Genomic DNA, 26,605 nt, shown 5'->3' with positions numbered 1-26,605 from the left:
CGAGAGTGCTGAAGGAATTGGCGGCTGTGATTGCAGAGCCATTGGCCATTATCTTTGAAAACTCGTGGCGAACGGGGGAAGTCCCGGATGACTGGAAAAAGGCGAATGTAGTGCCAATCTTTAAAAAAGGGAAGAAGGAGGATCCTGGGAACTACAGGCCAGTCAGCCTCACCTCAGTCCCTGGAAAAATCATGAGCAGGTCCTCAAAGAATCAATCCTGATGCACTTGCATGAGAGGGAAGTGATCAGGAACAGCCAGCATGGATTCACCAAGGGAAGGTCATGCCTGACTAATCTAATCGCCTTTGATGAGATTACTGGTTCTGTGGATGAAGGGAAAGCAGTGGATGTATTGTTTCTTGACTTTAGCAAAGCTTTTGACACGGTCTCCCACAGTATTCTTGTCAGCAAGTTAAGGAAGTATGGGTTGGATGAATGCACTATAAGGTGGGTAGAAAGCTGGCTAGATTGTCGGGCTCAACGGGTAGTGATCAATGGCTCCATGTCTAGTTGGCAGCCGGTATCAAGTGGAGTGCCCCAAGGGTCAGTCCTGGGGCCGGTTTTGTTCAATATCTTCATAAATGATCTGGAGGATGGTGTGGATTGCACTCTCAGCAAATTTGCGGATGATACTAAACTGGGAGGAGTGGTAGATACGCTGGAGGGGAGGGATAGGATACAGAAGGACCTAGACAAATTGGAGGATTGGGCCAAAAGAAATCTGATGAGGTTCAATAAGGATAAGTGCAGAGTCCTGCACTTAGGATGGAAGAATCCAATGCACCGCTCCAGACTAGGGACTGAATGGCTAGGCAGCAGTTCTGCGGAAAAGGACCTAGGGGTGACAGTGGACGAGAAGCTGGATATGAGTCAGCAGTGTGCCCTTGTTGCCAAGAAGGCCAATGGCATTTTGGGATGTATAAGTAGGGGCATAGCGAGCAGATCGAGGGACGTGATCGTTCCCCTCTATTCGACATTGGTGAGGCCTCATCTGGAGTACTGTGTCCAGTTTTGGGCCCCACACTACAAGAAGGATGTGGATAAATTGGAGAGAGTCCAGCGTAGGGCAACAAAAATGATTAGGGGTCTAGAACACATGACTTATGAGGAGAGGCTGAGGGAGCTGGGATTGTTTAGCCTGCAGAAGAGAAGAATGAGGGGGGATTTGATAGCTGCTTTCAACTACCTGAAAGGGGGTTCCAAAGAGGATGGCTCTAGACTGTTCTCAATGGTAGCAGATGACAGAACGAGGAGTAATGGTCTCAAGTTGCAGTGGGGGAGGTTTAGATTGGATATTAGGAAAAACTTTTTCACTAAGAGGGTGGTTAAACACTGGAATGCGTTACCTAGGGAGGTGGTAGAATCTCCTTCCTTAGAGGTTTTTAAGGTCAGGCTTGACAAAGCCCTGGCTGGGATGATTTAACTGGGAATTGGTCCTGCTTCGAGCAGGGGGTTGGACTAGATGACCTTCTGGGGTCCCTTCCAACCCTGATATTCTATGATTCTATGATCTGGGGTGTATCTTTCTATTTCCTCACGAACACCCTCTAAGAATTGTTCCATTTGCATTAGGAAGGGCAAATTTACTGGAGATTCAACACTTGCTCCTGATATCCAGGCATCCCAATGTTTCACAATGTGGTAGGCATGTCGGGTAAATGACATGTCTGGTTTCCACCTTAGGGCTCTGAACCTCCGACGAGAATGCTTGGGTGTTATCCCCATTCTGACTCTCGCCTTGGATTTAAACAGTTCATACTTGTTCATGTGTTCTTTAGGCATTTCAGCCGCCACCTCAGCTAAGCGTCCACTGAGCTGCAGCCTCAGCTCTATCATGTATTGGTCAGTAGAGATGCTGTACCCAAGGCAGGCCCTTTCAAAGTTTTCTAAGAAGGCCTCAGTATCATCGCCTGCCTTGTAGGTGGGGATCTTTCTGGGATGGGAAGTGGTACCTGGAGAAGGATTGCTAGGGTTTGTTTCTATATTCTGCTGAGCCTTTACCTTCTCCATCTCCAGTTCATGATTCTTCTCTTTTTTCTTCTCCTCCTCCACATGCTTCCTTTCCTCCATTTCCCTCCTGTGGGCAGCCTCCTGTACATCCTTCTCGATCCGTATGAGTTCTATCTGTCTTTCATGTTCCTTTTGTTTTTCATCAGCCTGAAATCTGGCTAATTCCAGCTTTTGTTGAGCCATGGAGTCTGTCATCCTAACCTCTCTCTTTTTAACTAACTTTACACCCGACGTTTAGAAATAAAACAAACTTAAAACTTGGCTTGTAAAATTTTTCTGTGCTGGAACAGGATACCTATTCTCTGAAAGTGATTGTCAGCCGACAGAAAAATCCAAAAAAAAAAAAAAACCCCAAAACCCTAAAACTAACACTTTTGTCTTCAGGCAAATAGGTAGAAATCCCCTCTAGTTGCTCTTATGTCTGTGAAAACTTGTGAATTTCCCTGCAGGAGGTTAACTACTCTTCCTTTAAGAAGAGAAACTGCAGCTCCCAAAGACAATTTCCTTTTGTCTCTGCTCTGGCCCCAAAGTAAAAAAAAAACAAAAAAAAAAAACACTTCCAACTATTGCCAGTTGGAGACCTGCTTTCTAGCAGCACAAAGGATTTTAAAAATTTCCTTTTAAAGTCTGTTTCTCTGGTTCAAAAAAATCTCAAATTGATCTCAAAATGATTTTAAGTTAATTCCACCACTCTGCCACCATGTCAAGGTTCCTTCCCCACTCTGAACTCTAGGGTACAGATGTGGGGACCTGCATGAAAACCTCCTAAGCTTACTTTTACCAGCTTAGGTTAAAACTTCCCCAAGATACAAACTATTTTACCCTTGGACTTCCACTGCCACCACCAAACTTTATCTGGCTTCCTGAAAACACGTAGTTTGGACACGTCTTTCCCCCCAAAATCCTCCCAACCCTTGCACCCCACTTCCTGGGGAAGGTTTAGTAAAAATCCTCACCAATTTGCATAGGTGACCACAGACCCAAACCCTTGGATCTGAGAACAATGAAAAAACCATTCAGTTTTCTTTCAAGAAGACTTTTAATAGAAGTAAAGGAATCACCTCTGTAAAATCAGGATGGTAGATACCTTACAGGGTAATTAGATTCAAACACAGAGAATCCCTCTAGGCAAATCCCTTAAGTTACAAAAAAGACACACAGACAGGAATAGTCATTCTATTCAGCACAGCTATTTTCTCAGCCACTTAAAGAAATCATAATCTAACACATACCTAGCTAGATTACTTACTAAATTCTAAGACTCCATTCCTGTTTTGTCTCCGGCAGAAGCATCACACAAACAGACACAGACCCTTTGTTTTTCTCCCTCCTCCCAGCTTTTGAAAGTATCTTGTCTCCTCGTTGGTCATTTTGGTCAGGTGTCAGCGAGGTTACCTTTAGCTTCTTAACCCTTTACAGGTGAGAGGATTTTTCCTCTGGCCAGGAGGGATTTTAAAGGGGTTTACCCTTCCCTTTATGTTTATGACAGTGCCCCAGGCCCAAACCGCAAGGGAAGGTCGCGGCTGAGGTTTTCGGTAAACTGGGAAACATTTTGCCCCTTTTCTCCTTTTAATGTTTTTTAAGCGTTTTTTTTAAAACAGAGGCTTAATTATTCGGTTTCTCCATCCATCCGTCTGTTCAACCAATGTTTCTGAGATCAAATAAAATGGAGACACGACTTTTCAGAATAGATCTGTACATGACAGTGAGGTGATATTTCAGTTGATTTCAAATAAAAATGCATTTAAAATGTTAATTATAATTTTTATTATTACAAATCCAAAATCATCCATTACACTATCCTGCTTTAACTGCCATTACCACCACATCCAATATAGAAAGAAATAAGAAAACTCTTCAATGAACTTCAACTTGTATTTACAAAATACTCTGAATAAAAAACACTCTGTGCTCTTAAAACATGACTTTTTTTGCTTTAAGTTTTGAAAATTCAGTCACTCGTTCTCTTAGATCGAGTTTTCCAGCTAGTTCATGCTCTATTGACATTGTGGCAAGTCCAACAAGTCTCTCTTGCACCATTGTTGAATGCAGATATGTTTCTATCAATTTTAATTTGACAAGCTACGTTTCCCACTAGCTACAGAAACTGGCAAAGTTGAAAGAATGCGTAGAGCTATAAAAATGTTTGGAAAATTGGCTGAGAGCTTGTTTTCACAAACAAACTTCAGTACTTCTTCAGGAGTGGAATGTTTCGTAAGTCTTCTTGAAAAAGTCTCAGGCTCACTACACAAATCTGTAGCATCAATGTCTTTAGAATTTTCAGGAGTCAATGCCGACTCCAGTTTTATACCAAATTCTCTTACCTGTTTTGCTGTTTTCTTTTGCAAGCTGTGGATATCATCTAGAAAGCCAAATATTGACTCTAGCTGCTGCATCTGTTGACATCTTTCACCAACCGAGTGAATAGCAGTATCAAGGACTGCAAAGAGAAATGCACTTTGAACCTTTGTTTTGGGTTCTGAATAGGTGTGTCTTGTCATTCATATGAAAACTGCTGTTTCTTTTGCCGAACGCGAACTGGCTCTGGTTCAAAGTCTGTCGGAAAGTCTATTTCTTCAGCAAGCTTGAGAGAATCTACCAGTGTTCTTTCGAGCCCTTCATCACTTCTGAATTCCTCCAGAATATTTTGAGTTTGCTGCAGTTTTTGAAGAGCAGAATGTATGTTCAAGTTCTTTTCCTGAAGCTGCTTACGAGTGAGGTTAATCTCGAAAAGGATATTATACCACAAAATGAGTGAAGTCACAAATTTGACTTTGGAAAGGCCATTTGCAAGAGCTTCTGCATCTGAACGTGCCATATTGCCAGATGATCCAGTAAAGGTAGTATCATCAGAAATTTCAATTAGGGCATCATAAATGTTTCCAAGTTCATAGTGAAGAGGCTTCAAAGCATCAGTGCAACTCTCCCATCTTGTCTGACTAAGTGGTTTCACAGTTAGAGAATTCACATGGCGAGTCAGAATCTCCCAACGGCGTGTTGAGCCTGAGAAAAACACATAAACACGTTGCACCAGGTCAAAGAAACTGCTTGACTCCAAACAGCATCTAGCAGCATCATTGACAAACAAATTCAGAGAATGTGTGCTGCAAGGAACGAAAAATGCCCTAGGATTGATTTCCATCATTCTCCTTTGCACACCATTGTCTTTATCCTTCATATTACTCCCATTATCAAAGCCTTGACCACATAAATTTTCAACAGATAATGACATTGTTTCAAGCTCTTGTAGAATAGTTTGTCATAAATGCTCCAGTCATCTCCTTCAGTGATACGAACCCCAAGAAATGTTCCTTTATGAGCACTTCAATATTATCTTCATCTGCAGACTTTTCCATATCCACAAAATGAATGATCATCGTCATTTGTTCAACATAACTCACATCTGGAGTACAGTCCAGTATTATTGAAAAGTATTTTGCAGAATGGGCAGCTTCTGTAATTTTCTTTTTAACGGCATTTGCTAGAATTTGAATCAGTTCATTCGGCATATTTTTTCCTAAGTAACGAACCTGTGTTTCATGATCAGTTATTGTACGTAGATGCTCCTTCATGACTGGATCAAAGAAAGCGCCTGGTGGGGTCAGACACCCGAGCTAGCTGTCAAAAGTTGTTTTTGAAGTAGGGGAGGGGCTGCGGGACACTGCAAAGATGATTTCTGGCGTGTGAATTCAAATCAGGACAATTTCTGATATCCTGACCTGTGCTGGCCCTGACTGACATCCCATCGCTCCAGCCAGCTGTGAGTGCCTCACATTATAGGGGGCGCTGCCAACACTGCCTGTTATTAAGGTTGCCCAGGGCTTCCCACAATAAGCCTTTGTTTTCAGTTGCTTATAACATTGTCAAACTGAAACTGGCTGGGCTGAAATTTCCTGTGCTGGGTGACTGCCCTGATGCTGAATATTTCCTGAAACATTCAGTCAAAATAATTCAGTTGTTGTTGAGAACAAGGCTAGGCCACATCTTATGGGTCTGTTACAGGAGGGTGACTGGAAGATCACGATGGTCCTTTCTGGCCTTAAAGTCTATGAGTTTATGGAGACAGTGCTTAGCCACTGCTAAACATTTCAGGTGCCGTTGTTTTTTAAAAGCTCTAGCGCCCCCAGGTTTTGGAACAGGGACTTGAAATTTCCCAAGGAGGTGGCCTTTGTACCAGGGATGCACCTTTTGCTGTCTCTGAAAATCTACCTAAATTGACCAAACGAGAAGTCTTTGAAAAGTCAGGGAGAATGGAGCTGCTAACCTCAAAGAAGTCAAAATAGAGACTTCTTTGATGTTAGCAGCTCTGTTCGCCCTGACAATTGTGTCTGCACTGGCATGCTCCAGCCTGGGGCTGAGCAGGACTTTCCCTGTAATTGCAGCTCTCAGCTGCTGCGGTCTGTGCTCAGTCCAGGTACCTGAACTGAGAGCAGAGAGCCTGTCTCTCCTGTGCTCTCAATGCCCCCCTCCCTGCTGGGCCCAGAGGAGGAAGCGCTAGATTCAAATGCAGAGACTAGGGGACAGGGTGAGTAGATTGGGAGAAAGAGCCTAAGGGATGCTGGAAGCTGGCAGGAGGTGAAAGAAACTGGCATTTGGAGGTGAGGGGAGGGCAGAGAATATGTCTGAGTGAGCAAGGAGACTTGCAGCCAGAGAGGAGACGGGGAGTGAGAACCAGTAGGGTGGGTGGAAGGAAGTGAGGGGGAATGGGAGATGGATCTGATGAAGAGCTGGGGTTCAGGAGAACTGGGACTGGCTTGGCAAAGAGATTGAAAGCAGGAGCTGGGGATGGAGATTCATGACTATTGTGATTGGATGAGGAGCCTAGGGAGTGAGATTGGCACAGGAGGCCAGGATTGGGGGGAGAGACAGATCAGATGAGGAGATTGGAGGGGGACAACTGGGACTGTCTGTCTAGGAGATAGGCCCTGAACCAGTGCTGAGATGTCCCACACCTCTCCATCCACTTTCTACATTTTTCCAGATTCCCCCTTCACCTCTGCTCACTTCCCTTTCCAGTTTAGCCCCTCGGGGACCACAGAGCAGTTAAAGGGAGGAACCCCAGGCTCTGCAAAGTAACTTCTTAAACACACACACACTTTACTCTTAGACAGCACAAGAGAGTCACACATCTGTGCAAAAAATAAATTCCTGACCTCAGTCCCCTCTCTGAATTCTCAACACTTCTGAGAGCCATTGGGTTTTGGTCTGTGTCCTGGGCTCCTGGCATAGGATTGGCTTTCTCATCTTAGAGAGCACATCACTTTAAAAAACAGGCTGTGAAACCTTTCCATTGGGGCTGAGAACATCTGGACTGCAAAGTCCCACATCACCAGGAAGGGAGCCAGAGAAGAATTGTGTATCTGGCACAGGGCCTTAGGAGCCCCACAGCTTGAAGCAGTGGCTGGACATTGCCTGACCCACGTGGCTTGGTTGTAAGTTGGATCCAGAGGTTGGGTCTGATTGAGGCAGTCTAATGAGTGTCCACCAGGGGGACTCAGTCTGTGACTTGAATTTAGAACAAAGAGGCAAGGAATACAAGAGATCAGGGCTCAGTCTGTGAACCAGAACAAATACATTGTTCTCGTCCAGGCTTTTCCATTGAATCACTGTGTGACCACAAGCAAGTCACTTCACTTCCCTGTGCCATAGAGTCTCCCAAATTTTAAATGGAGATAATCAAGGTGGGTTTCTCATACCAGTTTAGAAGGTGGGAAACTCAGATGCATAGAACTGCAGCCTGTTGACACTCTAGATGTGAAGTATGTTTGTGAACAGGGGACCCCCATGCGTGGTTCATAACCCCATGGTTGAAACTGCTGCCAAGCGTGTTTTTGAAACCATATGAGAGTAGGGCTGGATGCCCTTTTCCTGTACTACAGGAGGGAGTGGGTGTGTTGTGCCTGGGGGGTGAATAGGCTCTCAGCCACTAACTGTCTTCAGCATTTACACCAACCGTCTGGAAGTCAATATCACATCACAGCTGGTAACATCTGCAGGTGGCACAAAGATTGGTGTCGCAGTAAATAATGATGAAGATAAGTCAGCCCATTCAAACAACACATTTGAATACAGCAAATGCCCAGTCCTAATCTAGGAGTGAGGGAGATTAACCAGTGGAACAAATTATCAAGGGAAGCGGTGGACTCTGTTTTTCTTGACGGCCTCACATCACAAATGGATGTCTTTCTGGAATGTGTGTTTTAGTAAAACACAGTATTGGTTTTGATAGGGGGGTAAGAGTGTGGAATTTCATGGCGTGTGAAATAGAGGCCTCATTAGGACACCTAATGGCTTCACAATCTATGAAAAACTCAGCGTGGGGTGAGGAACAGACTCTGCTGTTTTACTGGGAAGCCTGCTTGCTCCCCAAAATCAATAGTGAGCAAGTGGGGTGATCTGGGGAGCAGCTCAAACATCCCACCAGGCTGTCCGGGGCAGACATCAGCCCTGCAAGGGAGAGGTGGGCGTGGCAGTGACTTCACAAGGGCCTTAGGCAGGAACTCAGGCTATTGGGCAAAGGCAGTGAGGAGGCTGTGACCTCACAGAGCTCCCTTAATATCAGACATGCAGTACAGTGGTTCAGGGCAGGGGAAACTTCGGAGACCCCTGTAGCCTGCTGCAGCAAGACTCCTCCTTGCGGTCTCTCCTTGAGGACCAAGAGAGGATTTGTGGTCACGCACCTAAGTGTGAAGGAGGAGCTTCTTTGGCCATGTTCTGCTTTCTGTGTTGATATTGCAGAAAGCAGACATCCCCTGTGTAGAAGGTAAGATTCTCAGTGAAGTTTGGAAACTGTTCAGCCTGATCCATTCGTTAAGTAAAGGTGTCAGAAAAATGTCCCAACTCGGACTCCGCCCCTTAGTAACGGGCTACCTAATGGGTCTCAAAATGTAATTTTAAATAAGGAATCATTATCGAGCGGATGTCTTTCTAGTAGGGACCTGCAGGGTTTGGTTCTTGGATGTACGCTACCTAAAATTTTGATCAGTGACTTGGAAGCAAATATAGAATCATCACTGTAAAATCTGCCGATGACAGAAAGATCGGGGGAGTGGTAAATAATGAAGAGGACATGTCACTCATATGGAGCCATCTCGATTGCTTAGTTACCTGAGCACAAGCAAATAACGTACATTTGAGTATGTCCAAAAGTAAAGTTTCCCTTTAGGAACAAAAAATATAGGCTATATGTACAAGAGGGGGACTCTGTCCCCGGGGGACTGTATCATGGGAAATAGTAACCCTGAAAAAGACTTGGGCTCATGGTGGATAATCAACTGACCATGAGCTCCCACTGAGACACTTTGGCCAAAAGGGCAAATGCGACCCTGGTACCCATCCATAGCAGAATCTCCGGTAGAAGTAGAGAGGTTCTGAATCTCTGTACTGGGCACTGGTGCGACCACTACTGGAATATTGTGTCCAGTTCTGGTGTCCACAATTTGAGACCGATGTTGATAAATTTGAGAGAGTTCAGAGAAGAACCACAAGAAAGATTAAAGGATTAGAAAACATGCCTTATAAAGATAGGTTCAAGGAGCTCAATCTATTTAGCTGAACAAAGAGAAGGTTAAAAGATGAGCATAAGAGAACAACTATTTGCTAATGGGCTCTTCACTCGAGCAGACAAAGGTATAACAAGATCCAATGGCTGCGCGTTGAAGCTAGACAAATTCAGACTGGAAATAAGGTGAACATTTTTAACAGTCAGGATTTGAAGTAATTCACCCAGGGTTGTGATGGATCCTCCACAACTAGCATTTTTAAAATCAAGATTCGCTCTTTTTCTAAAATATGCGCTCTAATTCAAACAGGAATTACTTTAAGGGAAGTTCTAGATAGACTAGATGGTCAGAGTTGATTTTTCTGAGCTTGGAATCTTTGACTCACTGAGGAGTTTGGAATTTGTCCATTTTTGTTTCTCTTTTCCTCCCTTCCTCTTGTCTTGTCTTTTCTTTTCTCTTCTCTTGTTCCATTTCTCTCTGCTGCTCTTCTTCCTGAGGCAGGTGGGGCTGTTCTCCAGCTGTCATTGTAGGAGGCCCTCACAAAGACGTGGGGCTGGAATAGTGCGCTGACGGAGATCTCCACCAGAGTGATCTCCTGTCGTGACTAGTGCTGTGTTTTGGCCACCTGTTGAGAATGCTCAGCCTCCAGTCCCTGAGAGTCTCCACGCTGATTGGGTGAGCTGGGGGTTATTACTGAGTTAAAAGGGAGTTAAAGTCATTGTTGGCTGACTGAAGTGAGGCCTAATGCTCAATTCAATGGCATTTCTTTGTCTGTCTGTAATGCGATAATTTTTGAAGACTATGTCCAATTGATTCCAAAATTTCAGGGAATTTCTAGACAGTCATCAGTGGGAAGAACCTTGTTGATTCTGGTGATAACTAGAAAAAGAAACCACCAGCAAAGCTTGGTTTCTGCACTGTGCCCATTTAATTGGTGCTGCCGGTAGAGGTGCACTGTGACATCAGATTTAACTGAGCCAGGCAATGCTAATTCTGTGCAGGTGATTTTCATAATTCAACCCCATTGGTTAAAAGGAGTCAGCAAATGATTCCGCAGGTTTCAATGGGAGAGATGACCAAGACAGGTAGCAGGTTTAGGGTTTATGCTCAGGGTTATTGGAGTGAAATGAGTGATGCGTGGCTGAGTTACCCCTGATGTCACAATGTAGCCTGCTCAGGCTACTCTGCCTGCAGCGCCACACGGGCAGTGACTATCAAGGGGAGGATTTTGTTGATCTGAAACTTATAAAACAAGAAGAGGAGAAGAGGAATGGCTTACATGATTTGACAATAAAATATAGGTTTTACAGCATTATCCAGTGTAATTGGTACTGGTTCAGCAGTGGGAACTGGGCCTACATAACAAAAAGAGCGTTCAACTCTCTTTTAAGAATGAGTAAATAATTCATAACAAATTGGTGATATGATGAATTTTGCTGCCTTCCGTTCTTTAATGGAATATGAGCAGTTTCTGATTCTCGTGAATGTAGTAGTTCTCCTACAATCAAGGTGATTAAAATGAATGGTTGTTTCAAAACCAAGAACCCCCTGTAGGTGTCTAACACTCATGACCTACTCATATCGCACTACTGCTAGGAGTTAGAGAAGTGTCTCTATCCCAAACAGAGGTGGTGAAACTGAGGTAAAGAGCAAGAGGTGTTTACACAGCAATGCTGTGGCCGAGCCAGAAAGAGAAGCATAAGAAAAAAACATTCATCAAAAATGTTTTGCATTTAAAACTACCCGATTTCTTAAAGAAAGGAAATATTAGCTGTAGTTAATGAACTGAATTGATACATTCTGGTCACCATGTTCTTCCAGATTTTTCAATGGGTAGATCTCATCCCCTCACACCTAGTGTTTATTCCTAGATTGAAGGAAGAAAACAAGTTTGCCTTCTTTGTCAACTCCCAGTGTTCTTTTCAAATTCAATTAACTAGTCATTGAACTGAACTAGATGAATAAACTGAAAGGAAGAAAGTATTCCTTCTGCACTTTCACAGGAAGGGCTACTGCTGTCTAAAGCTGTTCTAGCACTTCCACGAACTCTGGTTCCGGGTGCTTCAGTCGTTTGACTCTCCTTAAAACTTGGCAGTAAACATGTACTACTTAAGATGGGTTTCTTTCTATTCTCTTGAAATTATTTGAAGAGATGATAACAAATTTAGGCCTTAACACAGATTGTCAAATTCAAATTGAATTTGAAGCAGGCTTATTTTTAACGAAAAAACCCGCGGTGAGTTTAATTTGAAAAACCTGGTTCATATGTTAAAAACCCTCTATTGTTAATCCACCTGGCGAGGGACGCAAAAGCCTCCTAGCTCAATTCCCACCCCAAGAAGGGCTGATCCTCAATCCAAGGTCTAGGGCTGAGCTCCTCCCTCTGTGCAGGATTGAACTGAAAGCCCAGATCTAAACTCTAGGAATTTGGATCTCACCGATGAGGGTCCAGTGCTGCATAGCACTTACAGAACGACTTTTCGTGGGTAAATCTCAGCACTTTACAATAGTGAGTAAGTATTAGATCCTCATTTTACTGCTGGGGACTGAAACACAGAGAGGGGGAATGGCTTGCCCGAGGTCCCATAGATCAATAGGAAAATGGCCACTGAAAGCCAGGAGTCCTGACCCCCAATCCCCTGCCTCACTCTCTCCAGCCGGTCACACTCCCTCTCAGAGCCAGGGAGACTGGGAACAGGGTCCTGCTTGCAATTGCCAGCTCTGGAAAAGAACATTCCTCTAGTTGTTAGTGTAGGGGCCTGGACACAGGGCTCCTGGGCTCCATCCCTGGCTCTGTCACTGACTCCCAGTGTGACCCTGAGGCAGTGGCTTCCCCTGCCCAGGCCACAGTTTTCTATCAGTGCGGTTGGAGTCCCTCCCCTACAGCCCTTGGCTTGTCAGGCTTCAGGAATGTGTGTGAGGTGGTAGGAGACCTTGAGATGGGAAGCGTCCTGCCCGCAGTATGTCAGAGTTCTGGACCCCGGCTGCTAGCCTGAGTTTAACCTTGGCAATAAAACATGATTTCGTTTTCACAGCCACTGTTGGTCTCCCTGCTGGCAGGGCATTGTGCAGCTCCCTTTTCAGCCCACCTTGGTGCGGGAGAGCGAGGAAGAGGGCCAGGAACAGACCAACTCTGAGCATCTGCCACCCAGCACTGCGCCATCTAGACGTAGTGAGTGGCAGGTAGCATTTCCTCAGAGGCTTCCGTGTTCTGCTTGGGGAGAGGCATAAATGGTGGGAGGAGGAGGGGGGATCTCCTCCTAGTGAGTCTAGATTTGCTAACACAGCCCCCTGCAGCCCTTTGCTCTGGGCCTGGGCAGCGTGTTTCTTGCAGGTGTTCTCCAGAGCCATCTCCAGCATAGTGGAAATAGCCCAGCAATAGGGCTCCCAGGCCTTCCCTTGTAGGAGTCTCTGGAGGGTCAGACCCTGCCAGCTGTTGAACACCCACTTTCCCACTGAACTCTGTGGGAACTGAGGGGGACTCATGCCTCATATGATTGGAACCTTGTGAAGTTTAGCTGGGGACAAGTTCCCAGGGCAAACTCAGAGTCCTTCCTGGGTTCTGGTCTTTCTCTAGCCAGGGAGGGCGTGTGGCCTGGGCAGGAGGAGGGAGCTGCTTGTCCAAACAGTCTGAAAACCCCACTGCTCTGAAAGGATGAGACTCCCCCTGTGTCACAGTGCCTCAGTAGGGAGGGGGAGCTTTGGGAGCAGCCTGTGCTGTGAGCTGCTGCCAGTGTGTGTAGATTGCAGTCCCTGTGCCCCGTGGTGGGGCGTGCAGTGAGGGGGTGTTGCCCCAGTGGAGGAGAGGTGGGGACGGAGCAGACAGGCCCATTAGTGAGAGGCTGCCTTGACCCCAGACTCACGGCTGCTCCCCATTCGGTTCCAGGATGAAGAGGCTGAAGCAGATGCTGGGAAGAAGGGTCCAGAGCCAGTGGGAAGCAGCTACCGGCTTCCCCAAGAGGAGAGCGGCCCCTCTGTCCCCGCTGGCGGGGAAGCAGCTTGTGGCCAGGCCAAGTGGTGGACGTGCCTGACGTTCTGGAGGAGGAAGACACCAGCTCCCAGAGTAGGCCCTGAGATACCTTCGGGGCCAAAATGGAGGAGGCCCAGGGCGCAGCTCTGCAGGAGGGAGCCAGGACAGGGTGGGAGCCGGGCAAGGCAGCTCTGGGGCTTCCTCTCCAGGAAGCAGAGGAGCCAGGAGCCCAGCGCCAGGGCCTAGCAGGAGCCATGCCCCTGCCTGGCCACGAAAGAGTCCCCACCCTGCCTAGGACAGGAGATGGGGCAACCCCTGCTCTAGCACCAGCAGCTCCACCTACTCCCAAGGGGCCAGCAGCACCTCCGAGGAGTGTGAGAGCCTTGAGGCTGGAGGTCCCACAGTACTGGTGAGGGGAGACCCAAGGGAAAGGGAGAATGACTGGGGTTGGGGGGCTAGTAACACCGTGTGCCCATTGGTTCAGAAAGGTGTCAGGTCTCAGCCACGTGAGCCCTGCTGAGACTAGTGGGAGTGACACAGCCATGGCCGGTGCAGGGCATTCTTGGTGGAGTCGGGGGCACTCCAGCCTCCTGGACCCCTGATGATGTTGCGGGGGTGGCCTGACTGCCATGGGGCCCTGAAGCTGATGGGGCTGAGGGCATCTCTGGGAGGGGCAGGGTGAGGCCCTTTCTGCCCTGGGGTTCCTTACAGAGGAGGGGGGCACATTAAGCCTTCTCTCTCCACTGCACCCCGTCCTTCCCCTCGGCAGCAGCGGGAGTCACCCTCTGTCCTCCTCTGCCTGGTGCAGGGAGCCCCAGTGTCTGGCTGGAGGTTGAGGAGGAAGAGGAGGACGTGTCCCCAGAGGAAGCTGCCATCAGGGTCATCCAGCAGCATTGCCAGGGCAGAGATGAGGTACAATCGTGTCTATCCTGCCCCCGCCAGCCCTTCCAGGGGGGGCCCTGTCCCAGAGAAGCCATAACCCCCATTATCTGTGACCCCGAAGAGAGGGTGTTTGTCCCATGCAGGCCAGGTCTCCTCTCCCCACAGCCATTGTCCAGGTTAGAAGCCCTGCCTTGCAGGAGGACACTGTGATTTTGGGCTTTTCCTGTCCAACCCAAAGGAGGCCCTGGGCCCTGGAGCCGGTTTGGGTGGAGTGGGGAGGTCCCTACCTAACAGGCTCTCTCTCTCCCCCAGTGCCACTCCTCATCTGTGCAGGACAGGGCCAAGCAGCTCCGCTTCCTGCACGCTATCCCCACTCTGTGCTTCCCTGCACAAAAGCAGGGGCAGGACACCCTGCAGCCGCACTGCTCCAAAGCATCCCTTGTGGAGAGCATTGCGGTGAGTGAGACCCCAGGGGGAGGGAGCTAGACATGGGACTAAGAGAGGCTTCCCCTGGGCCAGTTCTGGGAGATGGTGGGGCTGGAGGGGGCAGAAGAGGACAGGTATTCTTGGGGCTGAGGATTGGGGAGCAGGGGAAGGGGAAATTCTGTCACAGACACAGAGCTGGCAGTGGGGAATTGTAGGGCCGGGTGGAGGATGAGGGGAGGAAAGAATTGGGTGGTCCCAGCTGGAGAAGGAGGGAGTAAGTTTGAAAGGTGGAAGGAATGTGGGGGCCCAGCTGGATTGGCTGGGCCGGGGGCAGGGTTATGCTGGCAGCGTCCTCTCTGGGAAGTGCCTGTGGGTCAGCGGGGCCAGGATCTGATCCTCTGCTTTTGTCTTCTTTGGGTCTCCCAAGAGCTGATTGAAGACGTTCCCCTGCAGTCTGAGCTAAGCTCCATCCTCTCGAGCTCTATGGCTGCAGTTTGCCACCTCAGGTACCAGGACCCTCCTGTCCAGCTGCCCTAACCCAGGAGTCACAGATCCTCCCACTCCCCCTCCAGTTATGGCTGTTCACATCCTCCGGCCAAGGAGGCGGGAACGTTCACTCTTTCCAGGCTGGATGATTCATTTCACTCCAGTAACGTTACAGTGGCCTTAGGGAGAGGATCATCGGGGCGGGGGACATATAATAGGGGCAGCAGGGTCCAGGGTGAGATCAGGGGAACGGGCCCTGTTTCAGCCCTGCCAGTGTCTGGCTCTGTGACTTCAGCCTGGTCACTAGTCTCGTTGGCACCTCCATTTCCGTTTTTGCTGGCCGGTGCCAATTTCCCTCATGTTTCATGTCCATGGTGGTGCCAGCACCGCTCTGGTGCTGCAAAATCGAATAGAGGCTCCTCTTTCCTGCCAGCAAACTGGACCTGGAGCTGGACTCAGGCCTCCTGCGAGCTGTCCTGTGCAGTGTTTTTTACCATGCGCCCAGGGAAGGACACTGTTCCCTTCCGGGTAGGTCACCATCCTACTTCTCTGTTGTAGGAGCGGTCCTGTGGTCCCTGCTCCCTTAGTTTGGTGGAGCTGCTGAAAATAGGGGAGGGGTGAGCAGAGCTGGGAACAGGCCCGGGGGTTAACAAAATGGCAGAGAGCGCCCCTTCCCTCCCGAGGGGATAGTGTTACCCGCCCTTGGCAGATCCTCTCCTTCCTTCCTCATTCTGTGCTTTGCTGCCTGGACTCTGTCCGGGCGCCTCGCTCCCATCCATTGCAGTTTGGCTGTTCCATACCCTGCTAGGTCCCTGGCCCTCTGCAGAGAACTGCTAAGGGCAAGGATTGAAGAGCCAGCTGGCATCCGGCCATGAACTCTTGCTAAGTGTCCCTGGGGTGATCTGAATGGGAGAGGGCAGGATGTGTCTTTGGAGTCTTGCCAGAGAACCCTTCGAATCATCCCCTGACCAGCGTAGCCCCAGATCCCATAACAGACGGGTGCTCCCTCCTCTTGCAGGCTCTGCCCAAGGGCTATACAGACAGCATGGATGTGATGCTGAGGAGCCTCCTGGCAGAAACCCCCACCATGGACAAGCTGGAGCACCTCTTGGAGGTGAGCACAATGGTAGGGTCTGGGGGACTGAGAGACTGAAAGTCCTGTGAGATCCAGGACATGGGCCTCTAAGAAAAGTCACTAGCTCCTTTCTAGGAAGACCCTGAGTACAGGAGGATCCTCAGGGAATCAGCTCTTCTGATATGGACACTGCAGTTCCCAAAGGGATTGTCCTCACGGCCACTCCCTCCATCCCACCAAGGCCTTTGCATCTAGGGAGGGGCCAGGGCATGTGCCTTGATCCTGATGTGCTGTTCATGGATCAGGTACAGAGAGGATGGACCAGCCCCAGGCCTAACATTTTCCCCATCTAGAGAGACAATGACAGCCTGTGCCCAGCAGGAACTGGGCAGCATTCTGGTTGCAAGAAGCCCCTTTTAAAGTTCTGCGATCAGCCAGTCAGCTCTTTCACCCTGAGCACAATGTCTCAGCCCCATGGGGAGGGAAAGAGATTCGTTTGTAGAGCACGTGCACCTGCCTCCTGACCCTCACCTGCCTCCTTCTCCCACAGCATGTCAATTTCTGGATGCACTCCAGAGAGAAGCAAGAGAGAGCCAGGGCCATACGGAGTAGCACTGCCCTGCGGCAATTCACTGCTTGCCTCCCTGGAGTTGATGTAAGTGACCTTTGACCCCGGCATCCTGCAGAGGCAGGGCTGGCTCTGACAGGCTGTGGGATTTGCAGCTGCAGGGGTTTGAGGTTTTGATGGCTCCTGTGTGAAGCCAGAGTCAGAACTGAGATTCAACCATGCTTGAGTCACGTCCCTCATCTCCTGGCTAAGCTTTTCCCCCTGGGTCTGTAAGGGACTGTGCTCCAGAGCCCACTGGCTGGCAGATTCATGCTTGGCCTCAGGGCCCTTGTCATTCTGGAGCAGCTGAGGAGCGAATCCTCATAGAGGGCCCTTTCCCTGGTCCCTTTATTCCAAGCTCCCCTGGGGGCAGAGAGAATGAGATCTCTAGCTGTAGCTCCTCTCCCCCAGCCCCTCCTACAGATGCAGTGGGAGGAGAGAGACTCCTGGCCCAGGGCAGATGGAGAGCTGAAGGTAGAATGTCGATGGATTCCCCTCTCCTCCTCCGTCCATCAGAGCTCATCTGACTTCCCCAAGGTGGGCTACTTTGTGGCACAGCTGGGTATGTATATCACTGACCCACCAGATGACATCAGCCGGCAAACCAAGGGTGGGATTTACTGGCTCTACCAGCTACTGCTGCAGAAGAGGGGTAAGAAACCCAACTGGGCAATGGCACCTTATAGAAATGAATCCTCAGAGACTACCTGCAGATGGACATTGGGACTCCTATAGAACTGAGGCCTCTCCTTGTAGACCAACCGGAACTGGGCAGAGGGACCCCAATAGAAACAAGGTCCCTCATTTGGGACTCATTTTGCTGGGCAATGGGAGCCTATAGAAAGAAGCCCCCTCCTCTGAGACGGACCTCAGTGTAGATGCTGATTATTTCTCTTCCCTGCTCCCTGAATCAGGGAGATGAGTGTGAAAGTGCCAGGGAAATTGGCTGTTTTATCTCAGAGCCCAGCTCTTCCCCCCCCAGGAAAATCAGTTTGTCCATGGGGCTGCCAGCTGGTGAGGGGACAGGAATGGAGCTATTGAAACACATGGAGGGAAAGAGCCCATAGGGAAATCAGGGTCAGGAGCAGGGACTACAGGGGACGCACACAAAACTTGTAGGATGTCACTAGTTGGTTACCTAGGGCCAGATCTTGACTACAGTGGGAGTGGGGGGTTCTCAGCATTAGATGCCGTCATTTTCAGGCACCCACTCCCAGAACACAATGACCGTAAGGGTCACCTGATTTCTGTGATGAATGGGACAAATACCCCTCCAGGTACTAAACCACCTGGTGGTGACCCTGCGATTTCATGGGGGCATGGATGCTGCGAAGCCCCAGCCAGTGTGCACCCAGCAATGGGAACCGAAGGAGACAGGCACAGAAACCAGAATGGCAAACCTCACAAACCTGCGTGTCTTTCTCTCCAAGGGCTGAACGTCAGAGATGCCAAGGAGCTGTGGTGCCGGGAGGGGCTCGAGAACACCAAGCGCCTTGGTTACAGGAATATGGCCAAGGTGGGGGAGGTAAGGACTCTCAGCTGGTGCATTGTAGCAGCTCAAATGCGGAGCTGTGTCTCCCTGCAGTGGCTGTGTCCTGGATACAGGGCCAGAGCCTACTACTTATTTCCAGCTGACAGTGTCCAGCTGCAAGAGGCTGAGGATCCTGGGTTGGAGCTTTGCTAACGGCTATGGTTTGTGTGTGTTACATGGATCCATTGATAAGTGGCATAACAGGAAACCTCTCGGACCTTGAGTTAATGGCGGATGGTATCTCGAGGGATCCAGCTTCGCTCAGTGACTCCCTGGCTGACACCTGAGTATCCGAGATGGGAGCCACTGGGTCAGTGAGTTGGGAAGGATACACTCAGCTATTGCGTGACCAGATCCTTATTGGATTCCTGCACCCTGTGGAAGAACAAGAAGGGTGTGGAGTTTGCTTAGCACCATCATGAGTCAGGAAGCAGTATCTGCACCTGCCCTGGGACTTGGGTCAGAGACACTGAGCTCCTACCCTGGGCTGAATTACTTCACCATACGTAAGGCTCATGGAAATGTCAGTGGGGTGGGGAGTGGGGAACGGAGGCAGTTCTGAAAGGCCCATACCTGTAGCATGTGAGCTCCAGGAGATATCGCTGCTGGACGCAGTAGAGGGTCCTGTGTGGTCTTTGTGAGCTGCATTCCAGAGCGTGCCAGGCTCATGCACATGGACGCATTCCCAGCATGTCATGGCACCTGCATTGAATCCTGCTCCAGAAAGAGCAATGAGAGGCCTCAGTGCCTGCAACCTCTTACTGAAGGGGGTTCCCTGGGCCATGGGACCCCAAAGGTCCTCGTGGGGAATTAGCTGGCTTGGCTGCAGCAGGACTCCGACTCTCCACATGAGCCACTAGGTGGATTTGGAGCCTGGTTCTGGGCAATTGCCAATGGCGCTCGTGCTGTTGGTTTTAGGTCTTCGGAGGGATCTTCTCAGAAGGGCAGAGAAGATCCTTCCTGCAGGTGGCTCTGCTGGCCATCCACAACCTCCGACTACATGTCAGCCAGGCTGGGCTGGTCCTAGCTTTCTCCATCATGGGGGAAGGCGGCCAGCTGACAGGGGACGAGGTAACCAGAGAAGGATTTATCTAGCTTTTGGGAGGGACCCAGGGCTTTTCACCTCCAGTCCACAGAAGGTCACTGCCATCCCATCCCCATTTGCTGACCTGGGAGCAAGAAGATGAATGAGTCACAGCAGGTGCCATTGTTAGGCACCAGCTTGTCCCCTGAGCAGATCAAAGCAGTTCAGACCCAGCTCTCCAGCAAGGCTATTTCATAACAGGCATCACATCAACAGGACAAGCTGCCATTGCTCGTGCTAGTGCCCCTTATGACCTCTATGAGCCTTTCTTCCCCTCAGGGTCTCAGGCCAGTTCCTAGTGGTCTAGTGTCTACGTCATCTGAACCACCATCCAGAGCTGCCCCATCACTGGCAGCCTTGGAGCCCAGTGATTGAAAGTGCCATGAATCATAGAATCATAGAATATCAGGGTTGGAAGGGACCTCAGGAGGTCATCTAGTCCAACCTCCTGCTCAAAAGCAAGACCCATACCCAATTAAATCATCCCAGCCAGGGCTTTGTCAAGCCTGACCTTAAAAACTTCTAAGGAAGGAGATTCCACCACCTCCCTAGGCAACCCATTCCAGTGTTTCACCACCCTCCTAGTGAAAAAGTTTTTCCTAATATCCAACCTAAACCTCCCCCACTGCAACTTGAGACCATTATTCCTTGTCCTGTCCTCTTCCACCACTGAGAATAGTCTAGAACCATCCTCTCTGGAACCACCTCTCAGGTAGTTGAAAGCAGCTATCAAATCCCCCCTCATTCTTCTCTTCTGCAGACTAAACAATCCCAGTTCCCTCAGCCTCTCCTCATAACTTATGTTTCCAGACCCCTAATCATTTTTGTTGCCCTTCGCTGGACGCTCTCCAATTTATCCACATCCTTCTTGTAGTGTGGGGCCCAAAACTGGACACAGTACTCCAGATGAGGCCTCACCAATGTGGAATAGAGGGGGACGATTACGTCCCTCGATCAGCTCGCTATGCCCCTACTTATACATCCCAAAATGCCATTGGCCTTCTTGGCAACCAGGGCACACTGCTGGCTCATATCCAGCTTCTCGTCCACTGTCACCCCTAGGTCCTTTTCCGCAGAACTGCTGCCTAGCCATTCGGTCCCTAGTCTGTAGCTGTGCATTGGGTTCTTCCGTCCTAAGTACAGGACCCTGCACTTATCCTTGTTGAACCTCATCAGATTTCTTTTGGCCCAATCCTCCAATTTGTCTAGGTCCCTCTGTATCCTATCCCTCCCCTCCAGCGTATCAACCACTCCTCCCAGTTTAGTATCATCCGCAAATTTGCTGAGAGTGCAATCCACACCATCCTCCAGATCATTTATGAAGATATTGAACAAAACCGGCCCCAGGACCGACCCCTGGGGCACTCCACTTGACACCGGCTGCCAACTAGACATGGAGCCATCGATCACTACCCGTTGAGCCTGACAATCTAGCCAACTTTCTACCCACCTTATAGTGCATTCATCCAGCCCATACTTCCTTAACTTGCTGACAAGAATACTGTGGGAGACCGTGTCAAAAGCTTTGCTAAATCAAGATACAATACATCCACTGCTTTCCCTTCATCCACAGAACCAGTAATCTCATCATAGAAGGCGATTAGATTAGTCAGGCATGACCTTCCTAACCAGGCTGGGCTGGAGCACATGGGCCGGGGAAAGTTTGCCCTGCTGCTGGCCAGGCTGGACCTCCTCTGGGAGACCTGGAGGATTCAGTCATCAGAAGCCACCCATGTGGCCCATTCACCAGAGCTACCGTCCACGGCTTCACCGTAAGGACCAGGGGTCACTTGGGGAAAGATGTCAACTTCCTCTCACCCAACTTCCCTGCTGCCAGAAGCCTTCCAAACCCATAGCTGGAGGGGTAGGGGCTGGTTGAGAGGATGCTGGGGAGCTGAGCTCGTTCCCCAGATGGGTTTGGAGGTAGAACAGCTCTAATGCGGGGACTGAGAGGAATGGGGAAGGAGTTCATTCTGAAATTGCGGGAGAGGGATTGGAGGTCACTAGAGAGTAGACAAGACTTCACCTCGGGGGTTGGGTGGGAGAATCCATCCCTCAGATGTGGCGAGGAGCTGGGTGGAAATTTAGCTGGCTCCAGGTGCTGTTATTACCCTTTGTTGCCAGGAGTGTCTGAATCTCTGACTAATCCTTGTTCCCTTGCAGGAGGAGGATATTACAGACAAAGTGAGGGCCCACCTATTTTACATCCTGTGTTTGTGCCAGGTGCCCAAGGCACTGCATGCGCTTTGCCCCATGGGACACCCTTAAAGGGCCCCCACCTCACATGCCCAGCAGCTCACACTCCCTGCTGCAGGTACTGCTCTGTCTCACTATACATGGGGGAGAGGGGCTAGTGGGAGTGGAGATAGAGGTGACAGCACTGAGTGAAACCCTCTCCCTTCTGGGTGGGGGGTGGGGGGCCTTCCCTCTGCTGCCAAATCCCCTTTGTCTGGGGCATGAGGTTCTCCCCACCCTCTTTTTCTTGGCCTTGGCCTCTCTGCCATCGCCCCTTCTCCCTGCCCAGCCTGATGCAGAAGGGCCTGCATGTTAGGCCCATGTCCCCCAGTGGAGCTCTGAAAGATCTGCATTAGAGCAGGGGGAATGGCCTAGTGTCACATCTGAAACAATTCCTGACCCGGGGCTGCTGTGGTGGGGCCTCTCAGTCCCTCCTCCATGCCAAGGGGCCACAGGAGGAATCTGCCCTCAGGGAGCCAAACCTAGAACGCCACCTCCCTCTCACCACACGCCCTCCCTGACCTTCCTGCCCCATGCCCAGAGGCCTTTATGAAGCATCAGGCTTTCAGCACCATGGGGCTGGCCCAGCCCAGGACAACTACAAATGAGAACATCGGTAGAACCATGGTTTATCATCAGTAACCACTGCAGTCTGGGAGTGGTGGCCTGATGTGGAACCCCTCCCCTGTGCTGACTGCTCAGAGATTCCCCTGGCCCGTGTCACCTTTGAGCTAGGGAATGTCCGATCCATCCTGCACCGGGGGCCCAATCCACCCACATTGCATCTGAACTCTTCCCAGCCAGGAATGAAACTCCCTCCAAGCACCCTGGGAAGTGAAGGATCCTCCCCATCTGACAGGTGGGGACAAAGACACAGAGGAAGGGCTGTGGTGCCTGGTCTCACAATCCTGGGTGTAGATCTGGGAACTGGACTGGGTCCCAGGCTAGTGCCTTCCCCCCAGGGGCAGCTTCACTTTCTGCCTTTTATTCTTCCCTCCTGCTAGGGCGTCTCTGAGTGTGAAATGAACAGGAGCAAGGGATGGTGAGGAGGCTGTGACACCTAACCTTGGTGGGAGCTCCCCTTGGTCTGGATCCCAGCCCAAGGACAGAGACATCTTTGTCATCCTGCTGTCCTTCTTTTATTCCTCGGAAGAGAGTCCCCAGATGAGGATGCGTGGGACTTGAACGCAGGTGTCTAGGGCCCTGGGTGGGCAGTGCCTGGGAGTACCCTCAAGTCATCTGGACAACAAGGCAGAGCTTGCCCTGCTGCTGAGACAGTCCACATGTTATTCCTGGTTTCTGCCTGCATGCACCACCCTGCCCTACCCTCCAGTTCCCGACTATTGACTGTCTTGACCCTCGGCTCCAGTCTCTTGCTGCTGACTTTGGCGTGACCCTTGGCTCTCGACGTTGGCTACCAACTCTGGCTCAGCATTATCCTTGTCGTATTCTAGCCTTGCTCCAGCCCCACAACTGACCCGCTCCAGCCTTGCCTCCTCCTCTTGATCCTCCCCAAGCCCTCGGACTCTGACTACCCGGCTTCAACCTTCCGCCTGAATCTGGACTCTGGCTTGATATCGACTTGGCTTAACTTTGGACTCTGATCACCCGGCTTCGACCCTTGGCCTGCACTTGGACTCTGGCTCCAGTTCTGATTCTGGTTTGTCTACAGACTCTGATCACATCATCATCTCCGGCATCTTCCTGGATCTTGATTCTAGCACCACTCTTAGCCTAGGTGAAATCCTATGTCTAGCTGTGACCTCAGCTCCAACCACTAGACCTCATTATCAGATGCAACATGTGACATCAGGTGGTGCGACTGTTTGCAGAAAAGCAGGCTTTCCAGAAGTAAGTGGCCTGTACGTAAATGGGGATACCAGGTGTGACTCAAGGCCTTGCTACCTGAGCCTGGCCCTGTGCTGCCCCTGCCAAAATGGCTCAATGGAGGTGACTGAAAATGTAGGGGTTTCCTTAACCAGCCTCTGCCCCTGGACCTACTCCACCATTCTTGACTCTGACACCCGACATTCCTGATAAATACCAGGATTATGTGGACATCTTTGAAAGAAAGGAGGACACATTACCTCTGCACCAAGACTATGACTGCCCTATTGACCTAAATCTTGCCCGAAAGTTGCCTTTGGCTGTATTTATGCAATGTCCGAACCAGAACTAGTGGCTCTCCCTGCGTGAAATCATGAAAACAGATCCAAAGGGTTTATTTACTATTAATTATGTATTTGGGGACATTCTGGATCAATACATTGTCATCTATTTAGATGACATACTTCTCTTTTTGGAGAACCCAGAGCAGCATGTGCCCCACAACAGACCCCAGAGAGGTTGCGGCAGCATGGTCTCTATACAAAATTGGAAAAGTGTACCTCTAGCCAACTCTCCATGGAGTTTTGGGGGTACATCCTCTCCCCAGAAGGCATTAAGATTGATGCAAATAAGGTGAAAGCCATCCACAACTGGGAGGAAGCTTGAAGTACTCAAAAAGAGCAGTGTTTCCTAGGCTTCACCAATTTTACTGCTGCTTCGGCCCAGGGTTCTCAGAAGAAATAACCCCCATGATAGCTCTCCTCCACAAGACTGTCCAATTTGTTTGGTCACCCAAGGCCCAACAAGCCCTCAAACAGCTCAAAATTGCCTTCACCGCTGCACCTGTTCTGGCGCACCCAATCCAACTGGAGCATTCATCACAGAAGTTGACACATCTAATATATCAATCGGGGCCATGCTCTCTGGGGCATGGCTCCCAGCACCTGCTGCACCCCTGTGCATACCGCTCCTGGAGGCTCACCCCACAGACAAAAACTATAGGAGTCCCTTGATAATTAGTAGGTTCTGATTAAATCCTTATCTGAAGATTGGTGTGAGTAGCTGAAGGGGCCTCGATACCCAGCACAAGGTTGTACACAAAAGCCTCCAGTATCTGTGTAAAGCCAAAGCACTGAATCAGGGACAATTCAGCTAGACCATATTCTTTTCCTGCTTCAATTTCAAGATTACTTAACTGCCAAACTGGAACTAAGAATGACCTTGTCCCCTAATGGAGAATATAACCAAGAAGGGAGAAAGCTGGTCAGGAACAGCCCTTCCTCCTCAAGCCCCGCAATGTGCTTAATGTTGCCATTCCTCAATCATGCTTATTAAATCAGCTTCCTAGGATGACCTGCTGCCCAGGGAATGAGAACCAACATTCCATGTGGGACCCAATAACATTTACTGAGGACTGCCTGTATGTTCTGCCAGGATGTCCCCCGTTGAAGGTACTACATCTGAAACAGGACACCTCCCAACAGGGCACTTTGGGTGCTTCAAAATCTCCTGCCTAACCACCTGCTTCGTTTGGTGGTGCCGGATGTGGGCTGAAATTCAGACATGTTGACTAGTGACTTCTGAGCTCTTACCAAGGCACCACACGCCAAAATTCTTGTCACCTCATGCCTCTGGAGACCCTGCCCCGACCAGGGGCAGCCATTGCCAGGGATTTCATTGTAGAACTCCTTGAATCAAATGGCCACGTGGTGGAACTGACTATCAATAGAACAACTAACCAAGATGGCACGCTTCATCCTCCTGTGACTGTGTACCTTCAGTTGAAAGGACAGATCAGCTCCAAATTTACCAATGACACCTTTTTTTTTTTTTTTGGCTAACTATAGATTTCCCCCTGATTTCATCATACACTAGCAATGGCCTCTCCGAAATTCCTGGCTAGCAATCTGGTTCAACGAATCTATCACATTCAAGAAGAACTAAGGGTGCATTCGAGGACACTAGGAAGGTCTTCACATAGTATGCGGATTGCCGATAACAGGACAGGCCAGTCTGTCTCACTAGGGAAACCATTTACTGAAAGGAGGCACCAAGGGTCTGGCACTGACCAAATCCATAAGAAACTATTATCTCTATTTTACAGACAGGGAATGAAGGTGATGGACCTCTCTAAGGTCACACCGACAAACATGGGGTGGATCCGGGAACGGGACTGGGTTCTACTCCAGTGCCCTCCCCACAGGGCAGCTTCACTTCCCCCCTTCATTCTCCTCTCCCTTCCTTGAACGGTAAATGAGCAGGGGCTTCCTCCCTTCTCTGTCTTCCAGGCTTTGGGATCTGTCCATGCCTCCTACATCAATGCAGCCTGCAGCTGGCCCAGCTTGGGGAGCAATGACCTCATCCTGTCAAACTGAGAGGAGCTGGCTCTCAGTGATGCTTAGCCGGAAAACCACACCCCACTCACAGAGGTAGGAACTACTCACTCATCTGGGTGATTGCAGCTCTTGGGACAAAGATCCAGTTCCTGGTACGCAGCCTGGCTGAGAGCAGCCCTTATCCCTGGATCCCAGCCCTGGGACTCAGACGTTGTTCTCATTGTACTGTGTTGATTTTATTCCTAGGAAAAGCATCGCCAAAGGAGGCGTAAGGATCCTGGACTCTATTGCTTGCAAGAAGCTTCAGCCACCTTCACAGGTAGAGGTCACTGTCTTTTATACAATTACACCAGTGCCCTTTCTGGTCTCCAGCTCTGCTCCCTCCAGCAGGACAGAGACAAGTCTTAACTCCCAGAGTCCTGATTTCCTGCCTTTCCAGGGGCTGAGGACTTGTATTCTCACCAACCTGTCATCAGATACTTTTCCTATGGGAATCTCATGAGAGGAGAGAAGGAATCTCCTCTTCCCTTAGAACCAGTCTATTCAGTAAATCCACCCACAGTGACCTCATTTTAGCTGCTTTGTTTAGCTGAGATTATCAGTATCTTCTGAAAACCCTTAGTGTGTGGGGGTG

The sequence above is a fragment of the Eretmochelys imbricata genome, chromosome 2 (genome assembly GCF_965152235.1).
Source record: "Eretmochelys imbricata isolate rEreImb1 chromosome 2, rEreImb1.hap1, whole genome shotgun sequence".
NCBI lineage: Eukaryota > Metazoa > Chordata > Testudines > Cheloniidae > Eretmochelys > Eretmochelys imbricata.
The sequence above is the reverse complement of the archived record's forward strand: the minus strand, read 5'-3'. Positions refer to the sequence as shown.